Source organism: Protopterus annectens, chromosome 2.part1 (genome assembly GCF_019279795.1).
Source record: "Protopterus annectens isolate FY-2018-M chromosome 2.part1, PAN1.0, whole genome shotgun sequence".
Classification (NCBI taxonomy): Eukaryota; Metazoa; Chordata; order Ceratodontiformes; family Protopteridae; genus Protopterus; species Protopterus annectens.
This window is the reverse complement of record NC_056729.1, coordinates 830,500,565-830,520,137: the sequence shown is the minus strand read 5'-3', so window position 1 is coordinate 830,520,137 and position 19,573 is coordinate 830,500,565.

Genomic DNA, 19,573 nt, shown 5'->3' with positions numbered 1-19,573 from the left:
TGAACAAAAAACGTAATAAACAACAGACTAGATTAATAGATAAAAATATTTCATATACAGAGGTTATCACACAAATAAATAAACTTAAATCAAACAAAGCACCAGGTAATGATGGTATTATTCCTGAGATTTATAAAATCCTTCCTAAGAGTACCTACTCATTAATACATAAGGTTTTCATTTCAGCTCAAAATGAGTTATCAATTCCCCCATCCTGGCAATATACATTTATTTCACCAATTTCGAAACCCAATAAAGATCCAACTAGATGCACTTCATATAGACCTATTTCATTACTTAATGTTGACTATAAAATGTTCATGAATATATTTGCTGACAGATTAAAGACAATCATTCCAAGTATAATAGATATAGATCAGACAGGCTTTATTATAAATATAAATACTTTTGATAATATAAGGAGAACTTTAACTCTGATTGATTATGCAAACAGAAAAAAGAAAGATTCAACACTCATCAGCCTTGATATAAGTTCAGCATTTGACTCAGTAAGTTGGGACTATTTGTTTATCTTATTGAAGTGTACAAATTTCTCTGATACATTTGTGAATTTAATTGAACATCTATATAAAGGAGCATTGGCTTACATTAAAATAGGAACATATGTCTCACAAAAAATACCCATATTAAAAGGTACAAAACAAGGGTGTCCACTTTCACCATTATTATTTACTTTAATAATGGAGCCTTGGGCTAATTTGATTAGAAACAGCAATGATATAGAAGGATTCGATATAGATGAAAATACAATATCTAAAATCCAACTTTTTGCAGATGATGTTCTAATTACATCAGCAGGAACAAATTATTCTATGCGGTCATTATTTGACAAGAGGACAGATTTCAAGAATATTTCTGGTTTGATATTTAATGAAGAAAAAACTAAAATATTACCAATATACTCAGGGAAAAATGCTCTCACTAATGATTTTCTCAAATACATACCCAATTCAGGTCAAATAACTTATTTAGGCATAATATTAACTAAAGATATTAAATCTATTATACATAATAATTATAGTAATTGTCTTCATAATATACAAAATCATTTCAATAGCTGGAACAATATGTTTTTTACCATGGAAGAAAGACTCACAATTATTAAAATGATAATATTCCCGAAGATATTATACATAATACAATCAATAATACTCCCACCTACAAAAATAATAATTAAGAAATTAAATTCACAAATGTTAAATTTCTTATGGGCACCTAATAGACCTAGGATTGCATTAAAGAAACATACTAATAGTTGGTCTCAAGGGGGCATATCATTTCCAGACTTTAATTTATATGCTATCTCTTCTATTATAAAAGTTATAACATTGCTAATAGATCAGTCATATGTTGCAAAATGGAAGGAATACTGGGAATTAATTAGCATGCACTTCACAAAAATATCGTTAACACACAAAAGTACTATTATAAACAATCCCATGTTATGGTTACTAAAAGAGTTTTGTACATCATCTATTACACCAAAATATATAGCTAGTTACCCATTAAATATTATTATTAGATATCGTAATTTTATATATATATACATCCTAAGTATAAGGAATGGAATTTTATCTTATTTCCTATAATGTATACACAAGGTATTCTTTTATCATCCACCTCTGAAAGAACTCTTCTAGTCACAGAGAATAATTTAAAGTATTGGTATCAGATGCTGTCTGACAATAAAGTAAAAAAGTTAGACTTCTTAAAGCAAGGATTTGATTTGAGAGAAACATGTTGGTTAGAGATTCAGACTTTTAGACAACATCTTATTAATAAACTTGATTTAATGTCTTTAACAGTTAAAGAATCTGTCCCAATTCTGATTGACTACTTGATATTAAATTTACAACATAGGGTTTCTGATAAAGGTAAGCTCTCACACATACATAAAATTATTAGAGATGAAACCTATTATAGTTCAGATAATTACTGGAATTATTTCATTTCCATTAATGGAGAATCACCAAAACAACAAGATAAACAATATATATTGGAATCTGCTTATAAAACTACTTCTTCTATTAATTGGAGACTTTTTACCTGGAAATTTTTACATAGATCTTTCTATACACCCTTAATGATGAATAAAATAAACAATAAAGACAACATATGTAAGAGATGTACTGTAGAAATAAATGCTGATTGGGCACATATGTTTTACGATTGTATAAAACTGAAGGAATATTGGATGTTAATCAATGATTTTTTGTAGGCTCTTTTCACAGATAATTTCATAGTCTCTAAATCGCTTATATTATTTAACACCCCTGTTCCTAAATGTGCTAAAAAAGTTAAACTTCCTTTATTATTGTCAATTCTAGCTATGGCTAGAAAAATAATAACCAGAAACTGGATTTCAGATACTCCTCCTTCATTTAATGAATTTAAAAATGTTATGATTGAAGTGTATCATATGGAACTAATGACAATAAAGTCAAGAACCATTAGGAAAACATCTTACTATAATATATGGGATACCTTACAAAACTTGTTAAAACAGTCTTAGTTTCATTAGTAAGATGTTACAGTTTAATTAATTGATTTGATTTACAGTGGATGTCTTTGTAAATACTTTAGTTGTTTTATCAAATGTTATAATTGTTTATATGTTAACTGCTTGTATAAGATTGTTATAATATTTATTTTGTATGTTAAAACTAATAAACTTGTTTTAAAAAAAAAAGAATTACGTAGCCATGTATGTTATTGATACTAAGAATGGGTGTGTGTTGAACAGTTTCTGGGTAACATGAAATGAAGAGAGGTTCGACAGAGATTTGAACTCAGATCACTGGATTAAGTGTTCAGAATGCTAACCATTATACCATGGAACCATATCACTGTGCATTATCTTATACATGCACTGAAAAAATAACCAGCACTAAAATACCCTTGCAGTGACTGAATAACCTAAAAATGGACTTATATATACTAAGTCCAAGATGGCAATTTACAGGGGTATTCCATTTTCTTTGAGGTATGGTGATCTCAGAGGTGGTGTATTTAAGTTCAAGGGATGCAGGAAGTCTTGCCGTCCTGCAAAAAAAAAAAAAAAGAAGTTTAAAGGAAAAGTGTTCAAGATTCACTCTTTTCCTGTAGTTCTGTCCTTTTTTTTCAGCTTGTCGGCATTAGGCATTACTGTTACTGATATTTCAAAAGGGAGACCAAAAAAAAAAATAATAATGCAGATCAGAGGGGACAGGCAAACAAAGGTACCAGAAGGAGGCTCTGTAACATTACAGGCATACTCTAAACAAGAATGTCAGCAAAGGATAGAGGAATGGAATGCAAATCTGAAGGTGCACAGACTAAACTGAGTAGATATAAGACAGTTATAATGGTACCAAATAGAGGAAATCAGAAGAAACTGAGATATGAGATAAAAAGGGAGAATAGTGGAACAGGTTAACAGCTTCAAGTGCCTGGGAGGGGTAGTTGAGGAGAAAGGAAGTCTGAATGAGAATGTCAAAGCTCAAATTACAGGAGCTGCAGCCAATTGGCACAATGTGTCATTGGGTAGTATATGACAGAAGAAGGCCAAAGAAGCTTAAAAGTAAGATATATACATGGGTCTATATTATATATTCGAAGTTTCAAAACTTCAAACCTCATATATTTGACAAAATAGGAGTGAAGTTTGAAACTTTGAAAATATAATAAAAAATTAAAAAGAAAACTTACCTAAATGCTCTGAGCCCCCCCCCCCTGCAACCCGCACATCCCCTACTTAAATATACCAACTCTGAGATTGCACTTCAGTGCAGAAAAGGGAAATATTCCGATTCTGCACCGTACAGAGCCATTGCTTTTAACTTTCAAACTTTTCAAAGTTCGATTATATGGTGTCGACCATATGACATTCGAACTTTGAAAAGTTCAAATAATAAGGACACAGCTATACAATGCAGTGGTGCTACCAGTGTGCATATAAATATATGTATGAATCTGGTGTATATCGATATGTATATGCATGTGTGTGTGTGTGTGTGTGTGTGTGTGTGTGTGTGTGTGTGTGTGTGTGTGTGTGTGCATGCATGTGTGCATGTGTGTATACATATACATGCTTATATATTTATGTATATGTATATGTATAAACATTTATATATGTATATGTATGGGTATGTATATGCCTGCATATATGTGTATATATTGATGTGTATAGATGTCTATTTATGGATGTGTTTATATATATATATATATATATATATATATATATATATATATATATACTTATATATATTTGAGTGTGTGTGTGTGTGTGTGTGTGTGTGTGTGTGTGTGTGTGTGTGTGTGTGTGTGCTTTTCTATATATGTATTTATGTATATATATATTTGTGTGTGTATGTATTTGTGTGCATTTACAGATGCTGTTTTTTGTTTTGTCTTGACTCTGTTTTTTTTGTCTGGCCCATCTCTGACCTTTTCCCTTTCCACTCCCCTATGTGTTCGAAGCGTTAGGAATTTTCATACACACATACTTTCACACTTGTTTGTTACTTTATCCTGTCTTGGTACTACCCCAAGTGCAATAAGTTTTATTTTCTTTTTTCAAATACTTCCTAGACTGAAACATGGTTGCTAAGTCTAAATGTCACCTCTGCTCTTAGCCACATAATTCTTTTTTGAGTTTGAATAACCACCATGCTCCTCCCCTCAACATCATAGGAATGGCATTTCACACAGAGGTGAATCTCACAACCATCTGTTTTTATTATATTGCTATAGTAGATAATACAATGGAGGACTAGATGTTTACATAGTTATTTGACACTATACATCACACACTGATTAACACCCAAATACACAAATTACTTAGATAAGGAGCAAACAGCACCAATCAGAATACAAAATGCAAATTTTGTATGTACCACTGTTCCAATCACTGTCACTGAATGTGGGCCAAGTGCTCTTGGATGAATACCTTCACTCTAATTTGTGTTTTTTAATGGAAAAAGAAAAGTATATAGTACTTGTTTCATATATATATATATATATATATATATATATATATATATATATATATATACACATATACATATATATATATATATATATATATATATATATATATACATATATATATATATATATATACATATATATATATATATATATATATATATATATATATATATATATATATATATATATATATATATATATATATATATATATATATATATATATATATATATCTATGATTTAGATCTGACAATGCTCTGACAAGGGCAAAGCACTCATCTTAGGTTTTTACTTAATAAACTATGGTTTAAACAAGCAATACCAGCTTGAATCCTGTTTTCTTGTTTTTTAGTAAGAATGTATAGTAATCTTTAATGTGGATCTTACATTAGGATTTAAGACAATAGTATATTTTATCAGTTTGTATGCTGATATTGTTCCTGTACAACTAGTTCCACCTTTTTTTGTTTGTTCTTCTGTAAGGAAAGTGTTCACCACCCATAAGACTGGAAAACTACATTTCCTTGGTACAGTTTTTATTGTCAGTACTACTGTATGGTACAGAAACTTGGATAGTAAAGACAGAGCAGTGGGGACATTTAGAGGTGATGGAAATGAAGTGCTTGAAATGGGTGGTAGGATGCACACTATGGGGCAAAGAAATGACATCAGAGCAGAAGTCCAATTAGCTTGCTTATCAGGTCAAAGAGAATAGATTATGGTGGCTCAGGCATATGTGCAGGAAAGCCAAAGACAATCTGTTGAAGAAGATATGAAACAGACAGGAGGAAATGAGTGTGCCCTGCAAAGGATATGGATGGATTGTGGGATTGTGTAAGAAATGGTCAGGCATGGCTGCCAAAGAAGGGAGAACGGCAGTGAACCAAGAGAGGTGGTGACAGCTGATATAACAAACTGATCTCATGTAGAAAAATGGTGAAAAAGTGATCACAACAAAGTCTAATAACTCAGCAGGTGACTTACAATACTCCCATTACATATCGAAACTCTGGAACACCATGTAAACATACCTAAAACAGAACAAGAAACTTTCTTCCTTTAAGCTCTTACTAAAACACCACCTAAACCACATATGATCATGCACATGCTACTCACCTGGGTCACTCCATTTTCTTTTGTCAGCTCATACCTAACATATTTTTATAGCCCCCCCCCTTCTGTACAACAAAGCGTTCTACCACTCCTCTTCCTCAATTGCCTTCCTATCTTATTCCCCAATTTGCACATCACTTTCATTCTGGCTTTTCCTTTTTATCTCCTTCAAATATTGTCCACAACTATCTTATAACCAGGTCATATGTCAGTATGCACCCTAATTTTCTTAACTCTACTGTCTCTGACTCATCAATTATATAATGACTCTCTCTTTCTTTTAGTTTTAACTATTATCAGTTTCCAACTAATGTGTCTTACTCCTTACCTCAGTTGTATTTATTCCTGACATCTATACTGTAACCCTCCTTATCCATGTATGAATGTCACATATCTTTCACATGAAATGTTTACATACTCAATGTTTTGCACTTGGAATTTATTATCATTTATAATGTCAACACTGAAGAAATAATTGTTTTATATTTGTATAGTGTAACTGCAGAACAATTACCTGCTTGAATCTAGATGAAGAACTATGCATGTAATGTATCGTTGTAAAAAATGTTTTGATACAAGTATATCTTAATTGTATTTGAAGGAGCTTTTCTCTCAGGGCCTCTGATGACAATGGAGTTTCCCAGTCAAGAAAGACAAGTAAAATAAATAAAAGCATTTCAGCCACTATTCTCTGCAGTCTGTTCTTGCACATATCAACAGCATATACTGCACTACAAGCTCTCCTAACATTGAGATTAAAAATGAATGCATCTATTTACTTTCAATCCTATATGTGTATTTATACAAATGCATGTGTTTATTTAAAAATAATAATAATCATTCTGTTTATACATTCAAATAAAACAAGATCAGGTGAGCAAATAAAATGCATATACAGTATTCATCTTAAAGATAATAGTCAAATGGAATTTCTATCAGACTTGCCTTTCATATTCCATATTGGATCAATAGCCTATTTCCTATTATGGACATAATCATAATCCTTAAGCAACTTCTTTGCTATAGTGGAAAAAATTCTCATTGCAAAATAAGTGTCAGATGTCACTTTACTTTATTTGTTGTACTGTATGCAAGATTCATTAATGATAGTTTGCAGCTCTGAGATGGGTATATCAAAGGTAAATTCCACTCCTCTATCTTTCTGTAAAGCTTTTCCAGTCATTTCCTTACAATTTCTTAGTTTATGTGTGTGTCTGGGGGGGGGGGGGTCTCCTTTCTTACTCAGTTTCTGTCCACAGAAGCTTAATTTACATCTTATCCACAAGGGCTGCATAAATTCTTTTCATGAAGAATGACAAAATCTGTCAGGCCAACAAGGTTTCTTACCCCGTCCATGTCAAGGCCCCAGTTATATTTTGGTTATTTCCATTCATCAAGGGCTCCATGTATATGCCAGTCATTAATAACCAGTCAGCTCTCTCCCACCACTAAACTCTACACTTTCTAATAATTTAATACTCATCAGTGAATATTTCAGATGTAGCTGCTTTAGCAATGCGTGCCATTAAACTAATGTCAGTGTTTTTTATTTTGTGTTCTGTTTTTGAAATGTGTACACTTTTTGCATATTTATAACAATTGCTGTATAAACTTTGCTTTCATTTTCAGAATGATTAAAATCAGATTTAAGAAACCAACTTGTTTTCTTGAGATTTTGGCCAAATTCTTTACCTTTGCTGATTCAGTTAGCAGCATATAGTGCACTGGCTACCTTAATATTAATGCAGTACATTATATAAACATTTATACTCCTTTGCATTCATCATTTCTTGCAAAAATACCTGTATAATACTGTGAATTAAAAAAATGGTTTGCATACATTGTAGCAGAATTGCCTACATTAACTGTTTATGATACTTATTGCAGGAACTGCTTCGCAGTTTTTCAGTTCTCAAAATGTCATTTGAACTTTAAATTTATACACAGACTTGTTAATTGCATTTTAACTGTATACTACAATTTCAGTTTATTAAACTTATATGAATATTACAGTTGAAAGCTAATATTTATAGGTTCCTAGGTTCATATCCTTATTAGGTTCTCAAAGCTTGACCTGTATGAATTTAAGGTGTAACAACACCCTACAGACTTCACAACAAAATATATTGTCTCCTTTAACTCTACAATTAGTTTTAAAGTCTGCTTTAAAACAGCAGTGTTTAAGGTATTATTACAACTAATTTATACTATAATATTTCCAGTTTACTTATTCTAGAATGGAGAAGAGACATTCATACATATATACAAAATGCACACACACACACACACACACACACACACACACACACACACACACACACACACACACACACACACACACACACACACACACACACACACGCGCGCGCGCACGTGCACACCCACATACACACAAAACAAGACTACTGCCTAAAATGAATGTTTGCTGAAGCATTGTCAGTCTGCTACAAATATTACTTATAAACACTACTTAATTACAAAAATATTAGCAACATTTGCAGATTTATACCATGGCTAGCCCTGTAAGGTATCAGTGATTGCTATATATACCTTACTTTTAGGTACAATGATTTTCAAAATAGTTGGCCTTTGTAAATACCCACATTTATGCATCAAATTATTAGGTCATCCTATTATTCTTTCAGAGGCAACACTGAAAATTATCTATCATTAATCAAGCCATTTTATTTGGCCTATCCACCAGTAAACAGTTTTCTCAGGCCACCAGAGATCAGAAATAATAAAAAATTTCATAAGTTCTAAACACATGCAGATGGTACAGGGATTATAACTCCATTTGCTTGATGCCTGAACTTAATTATGTTTGCCTTTCTTTCCTACATTTGTCTTATCATCAGTTACATCATGAAGGCTACTAAGTGTGACAGACAGATTAGGTTAGGTAATTTATTCCAATCACATTGAGTCATTAAAAAAACAATGGCTCTCAAACATTGGCATTCAAAAGTGGCTTATCAGTCACAGGTTACCAGCATCACACCTCAGACAAATAGTGTAACCCTGAGTATTTGTATTTTGAATCATGTCTAGGGCTTTAGCCTTATAGGATGCTTTGAAGTTTTGGCAGAACTGTGAACTACTGCCAGATGTGAGACTCATTTAGTCATTTAATACTGTATTTTTTTCTAGAAACAATGTTACTGGTAAACGTTGGCATAATCTAGACCTACAGGTTACACAGTTAGACAGTGATAGAATTACAGTAGTTAGATTATTGCAAATTCTGCTCCATAATTGGTGTTTCAGTGTTTTTACAGTTGATTATGTTCCACTTTTGCTGTCAGAGTCTTATTTCCTGCTTACTATTTAGCTGTTTAAAGTTGCAACCCAGTGCCTTGCTGCTCCCTTGTTGTTTGTGTCTTCCCAACCCCTCACTGAGACATTAAGTTAAAGTTTCTGAAAACAATCTCTCCTGGAGTCATTGACCTGTGTGTTTTTTTTTTTTTTCAGCTTGAATTTCCATTATTGGTTTTATTTGACTGGATTCATCTCTAACAAATTTGCTTTAACCTGCGCAGAGATATACCCACCCAGGATCATTTACATATGACTTGGAGAGGTGTGGAATGCCCTGAAGTGGGAATAATAAGCTTTTCAACAAAAAGGAAACTGAAAAAAAAACATTTATTTCAGTTCTGCTGCTGCTTACGGTAATCTGATTTTCAAAGTACCACCCATCTTTCATTGATAGTGTGCTTTGTAAGCTATGTACTATTTCCACCCATTGCTCTCCATAGATCCATAATACTGAGTGTTAACCCAGCAAACCAGTATCACTCTTGAATAAATACATTTTACTACATGTTGTCTCCTGTTAATTTTCCCACAGCTCCCATTTGCTGGGCAACCTTTCCATACTCTGAAAAGGTCCTGAATTAATGCTGCTTCAGCCTTGGCAGATAAGAGATTTCTTTTTTTTATACGGTACTTCATTTAACTTTCTTAGAGTGCTACTGCCTTATTTTTGCTGTATTTGTTGATTTTGTACATTATATCATTTTAAAGGTCCTTAGTACTTGAAATCACCTTGTCCATGTAGTTGGTTTAATTTTTTTTTGGTAACATTCCACTCTCAAGCAATCTTTTTTGTGTTTTACATGAAGAGGACTGGCATAATCCATCTAGTGGCAGTAGTTGATAGCCTGGTCTATCTGATTTGGGAAACATGTACTATAAGAAAGCTGTAAGCCAGGGACTGAGTTGTTTGTTGTTGAATTGTACTTGGAAGTCCTTTTGGATTTGCTTTTGTGTTAGGAAGTCCATGATAATCCATTTTGTGGCAGAAGGTATGAGTCTGGTCTCTCTGAACTGGAAAGTATTCTAGGAGAGCTCAAAGTGTAGTTGCTTTTTGACCAGAGGGGAGAGGTGGACACTTTTCATCTTTGTTTGCTATAAATGAGGTACATTTGCACAGAGCTGCTCACTGTGCAGTAGCAGTTGGCAGTGCACTGTACAGAAGAAGCACCTGTCAGCAAAATTTACCTAAACTATATTAGGACTGTAACCTGTAGCACAGTGAAGCATTTCATGAAGCATAGAGCAGCTAGTCTGCACATCAAACAACACTAATGCCATGACCTAGCACTATCTAACACGCACACTTAACTCTCTAAACAACCCCAGGAGACCTCTGGAAAGGCCAGTCTTTAAACCAAAACAGATCGCTCTAATACAGGTCCAGACAACATGGATATGCAATTTACAAATGTCTCAGTGGCCAGCTTGGTGTAGCAATTGTCTCATGTTCACAGACAAACATTTAATCTTTATAGAAACGAATACATTATGAGGAAGATGTACACACACAACTTCCTTAAAGGCAAACATCTCACTTACAAACAATGTTATCAAGAGCACACACACTACATTCTCTGCACATATGTGCACACACACACACACACACACACACACACACACACACACACACACACACACACACACACACACACACACACACACACAGACAATCTTATGCTAAGACACTTGAAAAAAAAACTTTCAAAACCTCAAAGACCTCCTAAACCTACAAATGGCAATACATATCCTCAGCCATTTCTAAAGCACACACCAAAACCAAGCACAAATGCAGTACATAGCCTTTCAGCCAGTGGTCTCCCAAGATTGAAGTCCATAAGGCAAGAAAACACTTTACCCGGGACTCTTGCTATAGGAGATTCCATTGCATGACACACAAATGCTTCAAACACCAGGCTAGACAAGGAAAAGATAATGGTCAGCTGCTTATCCGAAGCCATGATTCAAAATACTATGCACACACTTAAGTCATTGCACTACAGGTACAAGTATGGGTCTATCATCAAAGTTCCGAAACTTCAAAATTCTTATGGCCAAGACCAAATGATTGAAGTTTCTAAACTTTGAACATTAATAAATAAATAAATAACAAAAATCCAAATTTTTAACATTTTTGCAAGGGGGGGCAAGCCCCTGTGCATCCCCCACACCCCCTGCTAATTAAATATACCTAGTCCGAGATCGCAATACATTTTGGAAAAGGGTACATTTCCTGTTGTGCACTAAACCACAATCTTTATTCAAAATGTTTGAAGTTTCAAAACTTTGATCATATGGTCCTGACCAAATGGATTTTGAAGTTCTGAAACCTCGATAATCTGACAGGGATCCTTCATAGACATTTATGTACCTTGCATTAAGCAGCATTCTACCTTCACCAAGGATGATGCCACAATATGAACAAAACCGACTGATTTTAACAATTGGGTTTCTTTCTGGTGTCTTTCAGGGGGAAACAGTATCTGTCAGCATGGAAGGACATTGTTAATAGACCACATTTCTTTGCAAGGATGGTGTGCACTTGTCCTCCTGGTCTTTTGGATATTGGCTAAAACGTTGTCCACCCCCTTAGAGATTTTTTAGGAAATAATAACATGATAAAAAAATCACAAAGCAACCTTAAGGTGTTACTGCTTAATGCTAGGAATCTCAACAAGAAACTCCATACCCTACAAGCTATCCTCACTCTGGTGAATGTAGACATCTGTGCCATTGAAGTACTCTGGTAATGCAAGGCTACAGTGCCTTCCATACAATTAGACCAACAGCAGCACAGATAGTGTCTAAAGGTGGAGGTGTCTTGATTTACATCAGCAACAAATATACCCCCAGGTTAGTTAATTATCAGGTTCATCCAAGTGTAAGTCACCATAGATAAAATCTCTTATTATATCCTAGCTAACCATAGGTAACTCAACATCCCACCCCAAAAATCTCAGAACTTGTATCTAGACATACAGGAGACACTCATGATCCACCCAGTTACCCTGTTTGTGGACAACTTTAAGTACCCCTCTGTAGATATACACTGCCTCAGACTCATAGCCACAACGTTTTCTGGACTTAAAACAAACACCTTTGACCAGGTAGTGTGTTCTCCAATCAAAGATTCAAAAATACTGGACCTAGTACTCATCATCTTGGGGAGCGCTGCACCCACCCTGGGCCATGCCCTCAATGGTGAGGTCAGATTACAAAGTTGTCTCTTTTGAAATAAAAATCAACTTGGAAAACTCAAGTAAACATGTAACAGTTAGGAACTTTTCTAAAGCAAACTAAATCCTGCTGTGCAACAGTTTATCAAAATTCAATGCTCCTTTGAATCCTGAGATAACAGCAATCTATGTAGAACTGCTCACAGAAACCCTGTAAAAACATGTGAATGCTTGCATAGAAGCTGCTGTCTCTACCAGAAGTACATGTGAATGACTGCATAGAAGCTGCGGTTCCCACAAGAAGTAAGCCCATAACAAGCACCAAAAGTTAACCACACTAGTGGATTCCCAATCTTAATAGGCTATATAGCAAAAAGTAAAAGTCATGGTCGAAATCAGAAAAGCTACTCTCATGAAGACAAGAGCTCACTGAGTAAACTAAAGAAGAAACTAAGAGGATTAAGTCCAACAAGGCCAACTACACGTTCAAGATAGGCTTGCAGGTGAAGGACAACCACAAGGCCTTCTTCAGCTATGCCACTAATCTTAATGTTAGCACATAACAGTGTGGTGAAATGGTGGTAAACCGCAATACCTTCACTGAGCTGAGGGACATAGCATATCTGCTGGCTACGAAATTCAGCTCAAGTTTCACCCATCACTCCCTCACCCTCTACCCCCTGTGAAATTGCTTCTAGCATATCCTCCCCAGCTAATGGCAGGAAGCAGGTCTTCACAGTGCTTGTTATGGCCAGAAACTCTGCCTGAATGGGCCCCAACAATATTCTGGGTTGTTTCCTAAATTGTTTAAAGCATGACCTTCAGGAGCCCTGGATCCACTTTTCAACTACATCCTCAAAAGAGGTGAGACACCAATTGAATGGAGGACTATAACAGTCATCCCTCTTCACAATGGCAGTACGTCAACAAACCACAGAAACTACAAAATCATCAGTCAAGAAAAGTCTAATATGCAAAGCTATAGAATGAAATTATTATGGAAATGATCATCAAGGACATTGGCAACCTAGCGACACTTGACCTATCCGAGTTTGGCATTGTCAAGGGAGGAGGTTCTTGCTACTTAACCTAGTAGACTTTTTCAACAGGGTAATCAAGGCAATGGATGAGGGGAAGATGGTGCATACTACCTGTCTTGACCCGACTAAGGCATTCAGTACAATCCCACACTAAAGTACTATTGACAAACTCACCAAGCTAGGAATAAATCCCAGTATAACCCATTGGATTGCCAGCCAACTCACAGATAGGACACTGGATGTCAGGATTGGTGAGACGACTTCTACTAGGAGACAGGTCACAATAGAGTGCCTGTACCTCAGGGATCCATGCTGAGCCCACTCCTATTTGGCATATGCTTCTTGGAAGTCAAAGCTAAATATCAAAGGCCTCTGACTCACCAAATTTGCAGATGATTGTAAACTGGAAACTATCATACCCCGCACAACATTAACATCCTGAAAGAGGGCCTAACACAGACAGATGACTGGTGACAAAGCCGTGGTTTAAAACTCAGTGCCAAAAAGTGCATTATAGTGAACTTTGGGAAAATGTCCACCCAAGCACAATTACTTCATCAATAAAACACCCCTAAGAGCTGACCTGGCAGTTGGGGACCTGGAAACATATTTTGACAGTAATGTGGCCTTTGACTAATAACTAGGGACAGTCAGAGGTATGAAATAGTAACATAATAATGTCAATAAGCAAATAAATTATTGTACATAACTCATCTAGTTGTTGAGTTCAGGAAAACTACTATTCCTAACTCTACTTTGAATTTTATTCCATTGTAGGTTCATATGTTCATAGGTTCATACTAGGCTATCTGCCCTGGGGCAATTATAAGCCTAGCCCGATTCTGTATGGCTTACGCCACCCCTTGATTTGAGTATACTGTGCCCTTTTTAAGGTTTAGTTTACTATGCCTCTGTCTAATAGTGACACGGGAGTAATCCCTGGGACAAACCTACGATCCCCCATCCACCTATCAAGATTCTTCTTGAAGAGATTCAGTGAGGTGCTCTGCCTCACATGAACTGGAATTCTATTCCAGAGCGAAGGAGCCTCTGGGTTATGAACCTGTCCCTCCAGCAAGTTCTATTTATTTCTGTGCTGAGGTTCAAGTCCCTCGAGCGTGTGGCTCTAAGGGATTTAGATTTACTGAGGTGGAGCATGTCCATTAATTCTGGATTTGACATAGCTTTGTATGTCAGGCATAGATTGCCTCGAAGTAGGCGGTATGCAACTGAGTAGAGCTGGAGTTTTTTTAACCGAGCAGCATATGGCATCTGTTTGAGACCCTTGATCCTCTTGGTGAGATACTTTTGGGGTCTTTCTAATTGCTGCAGGTGTAGGGTAAGGTACATCCCAAAAGGGGCATTGTATTCTATGATGGGCCTGATGAGGGATGAATAAAGGGGCACGGTTACCTCTCTTGATCTAGATGTGAAACCCTTTGTGATGAGGTGGGCTATGTAGCAGGTCTTTCTAACCACTTTGGCAATGTGGTTTTCAAAGGAGAGATTGCTATCAACTTGGGTCCCCAGGTCCCTAATAACTTTCTCTGTACTTAATAGGTTTCCGCCTATGTGGGAATTTGTGGGCACATTGTTTTTGCCAAAGGGTATGACTATACATTTTTTGGCATTTAGCTTTAAACCATGGCACTGGCACCAGTTATCTGTCTCTGTGAGACCTTTTTGAAGGATGTTTGTGTCAGCTAGAGAGTCGATTATGGCACCCAGTTTGCAGTCTTCTGCGAACTTGGTGAGCCATAGTCCTCCCACGTTTGCCTCTACCTCGGAAAAGTATATACTGAACAAGAGTGGTCCCAGGACAGAACCCTGTGGGATGCTACTTGAGACCGGTTTCGAGTCTGACATGGCTCCAGCAACTCTCACTCTGTAGGTTCTGTCTTTGAGCCAGTTTGCGACCCATCTTGTTACATAGGTGTTTATATTTAAGCTGGATAGCTTATCTATGATGACCGAGTGGGGTATTGTGTAAAATGCCTTTGCAAGGTCCAGATAGGCTGTGTGGACTAACTTCCCTCCATCTATGGCTTTGGTGACTGTTTCGAAGAAGTCAACCAGGTTCAAAAGGCAGGATCTGCCCTTGACAAAGCCGAACTGGGTAGGATCTAGTGTCTGTAGGTCCCCAATGTCTTTGTTTATGAGCTCCATGATGATCCTCTCCATAGCCTTGCAGACTATGCTAGTCAGGCTTATGGGGCGATAGTTTCCAGGGTCCGTAGAGGCTCCACCTTTGTGGAGTGGGACCACTGTTGCTGTATGCTATTCTGTGGGCACATATCCTGTAGTGAGGCTGAGATTGTATAGCTGTTTTATTTGAGGGATTAGTTCCTCTTGGAGTTCATGTAGGATGTAACCTGGGACGCCATCTGGTCCCATGGAAGCAGTGTTTTTTGCTTTGGAGAGGGCAGCCTTCACCTGAGCATCAGAGATGTTTGGGAGGCAGCCCTCTGCTGGGATAGATACTTGCTCTTTTGGGGGGGGGGGTGGAAAAGTTTGCACTGAACCTGTCTGCCAGGATATTGGCGATGTCTGTGGGTTCAGTGTATTTTTTGTTGTTTAGAATCAACTCAGAACAAGTCTGAGAGTTGCATCCCAGGTTCCTAACATAACTGAAAAAAGCCTTATGATTGTCTTTGGTGTCCTGTGCAATTTTTCTCTCGAAGCTGGCCTTGGAGGATTTTATGAGGGATCATAATTTTTTGCTAGTACTGATCAGAGATGCCTTCCCTAGTAGGGATTTTGCTCTATCATGTAGTAGCTTCCTCCTTCTGTTGTACAGTTTATTTATGGCAGGGGTCCACCAGACTGGACGCCTGCCTTTGGATGATTGGGTTTTGTTTTTGTTTGGGATAGCATGATCCATGCATTCCTGGAGATGTCTGTAGAATGCGTTTATATAGGATTCTGCAGTTTGGGCCATAGTTTCCACTGGCCCTGGGGCCTTGAAGGATTCCACTTCAGTTTTGAGAAGTGAGAAGTTCGCTTTTGAGAAGTTTTTCACTGTGGTTTTCTGGGCTGGGGGTGGGGTCGGGATGTGGACATCCTGTGAAATTAATTTATGGTCTGATCTTACCAATGAGGGATATACTTCTGGTGTGGAGCACAGAGTCCCCATGTTGGTAATGATCAGGTCAAGTATGTTGTCCCCTCTTGTGGGAGTGGTGACTAGTTGTTCCATAGCATTTGAGTTTATAATTTCCAGGAACCTTTGGGCTAAGGTGTTGGGGCTTGAGTAGTGCTCCCAGTCAATGTTTGGGTAGTTGAAGTCGCCTAATATAATGGTGTTCGGAAAGATCTTCATATTCTCCAATGTTTTCAGGAAAGCCGAGTGGGATTCCTGACTTTGAGAGGGTGGTCTGTAGGATGCTATAAACTGAAAAGCAGTCTTGCCCACTGTTAGTTGCACATGGATGGTCTCTGATATTTCGTGCAATGCCACTAACCTGGAGGTGTGGATATCCTTGATAAATATGGAAACTCTCCCTCCTTTTGTGGTTCGGTCCAGGTTTTGGGGCCGAAAAGCATGATATGAGGTATAGCCTGGTAGTGCTGGGGTGCTCTCTGGAGCCTTGATCCAGGTTTCTGTCACTGCACAGATATTGATGTTCTCCATACTGAGGAGAGCTTCGAGTGCGTGCATCTTGAGGTTAAGACTTCTAGCGTTAAGCAGCATTACCCTTAGTTTCTTGTTCCTTGTGCTGTCTATGGGGGTGGGTTTGACTTTTGAGCCTTGCCTAAAAAAGGCACTATGGGGGTGGCAAGAGCCTTTGCCAATATCCGAAAGCCCAGTGGTGACAGATGCAAGCCGTCCCTAGTGAAGCAACGTGGCTTGTCGAGCATGTCATCCCAGGCTGATAGACACTGGATCCCTTTTGAATGACACCAAAATTTTAGCCAATTGTTAAAATCGATCATTTTGTCTTTGTACTGTGGCATCATTGTAGGTGAGGGTAAGATGCTGCTCAAGGTCAGGGTCATACCAGCCTGGGCTACATGATCAGAGAGCTCCTCTATGTCTCTTTTCATGTAGTCCATGGAGGTACGTCTCAGGTCATTCACACCAGCATGTACAATGACTGAGTCATATTTGTATTTGCTTTGGAGTGACCTGAGTGCTTGCGTTATGTGGTGGATCCTAGCACCCGACAGGCAGCTCACCGTGACCTTCTCTTTATTCAGCCTGGTGAGCAGGACATCAGTGTGTCTGACAATAGAGTCACCTATTAGAAGAGTATCAGATGTGTTATTCAGCCTTAAGGGCTGTGGCTGCTTTGCACACTGACTTTGTGGGCTATGTGTTGTGCGTGTTTTGTTTTGAGGTACTGTTTGCTTGGATGTCTGCTTTGGAGGTGTCTGTTGCTTAGGTAGATTTTTATTTAGAGCCTCCGAGTATGTTTTTGTGTATTTATGTGTTTGGTTCGCTGATGTGGTGGGACTATGTGATACTGGAATTGTGTTGTGTGAGGTTACCTTCTCCTCCTGACTGGTTACACCAGTTTTGAGATGAGAGAGCTCAGCCTCCAGTTTGGCTAAATAGTTGCATCTCTCACATATATTTGAACCTGTTTGGAGTAGGAGAGGGTTGTCCGTGTACATGAGACAGTTGTAACATTGCCTCAAAATTCCCAGATTCACCAGCTGGACTGGAGAGGAAACCATTGACTGACCATTGTAGATGCTGATTCCTTGTTATAATGCAGACTAATTCTATGCTGACTAACTTATTTTATTTAACATTTGTTTACTAGGAAAGTTCAACTGAGACAGTGCCCATTTTCAGCAGAAGCCTAGGGAGAAATGCTTCAGACTCATGTTTTTGGAATGTTGGAAGAAACCGGACTCATAGAGGAAACCCACGTGAATGCAGGAAGGACATACAGACTCCACCCAAAAGGCACCCCAGCCAGAAATTGAAGCATATTGTTTTTTACTTTTACTTTTTCCTCTTCCTTTTCCTCTGGTGTAGCACTTACATAAATATGTAAACGATGCTAGTCCAAACACGGAATAATCTGTAAGCAAACATCATTTCTGTTTGTTACTGTAATGTTCTAACATTACTTAATGCTAAATGCATTAGTTGTACCAACTTTACATATTGTACTATCCATGTTAATATGTATTAGTTTTATTTTCTTCTCTGGGCATAGACTGAAATGTGTCCTTTGATATCATGTTTTTTCCAAGTCAGCAGACTAAAAAAAACAAAATAGATCATGGAAAAAAGCTCCAGACTGGTGACGTATTTGAAACACTGATACTATTAATTTTGAACTTTTCAAAACAATGTCCAGTTTTAGTAGGAGAGAGCAAAAATCTAAGATAAATTTAGTGGCATTGCTAATAACTAGGGACAGTCAGAGGTATGATATAGTAACAGAATAATGTCAATAAGCAAATAAATTATTGTACATAACTCATCTAGTTGTTGAGTTCAGGAAAACTACTATTCCTACCTCTACTTTGAATTTTATTCCATTGTAGATGCTGATTCCTTGTTATAATGCAGTCTTTATTTACTCTGCATGTAATAGTAGATTTCAAAGCAATTAACTGAAGTACTTGATACCATATGCAGGTTATGTTCTAAACACAGTTGTGTTAATAGTGGCCACTTAATTTATAAGCCTGTTTATTTTCCTAATCAAACGTTTTATTTTTCTGATTTGTTTGTTTTGTTTTGATTTTTTCTTGTCACAATATTTTACATCAAAACACATGATGACAGTCAATGGCATTATACACATTGTTGGGAACCTTCCTGAAATATATATACTTACGATCTCCTAATTTTAAGTCTGCCACACTGACTAGTTATAACTCAGACTTAAAATAATTCTAATATTAATACAAGTCGGCCTAATGCCATTCAATTGCTCAATTATCACTACTGCAGACAAGTGCGCATAGTTTGCATTGCAG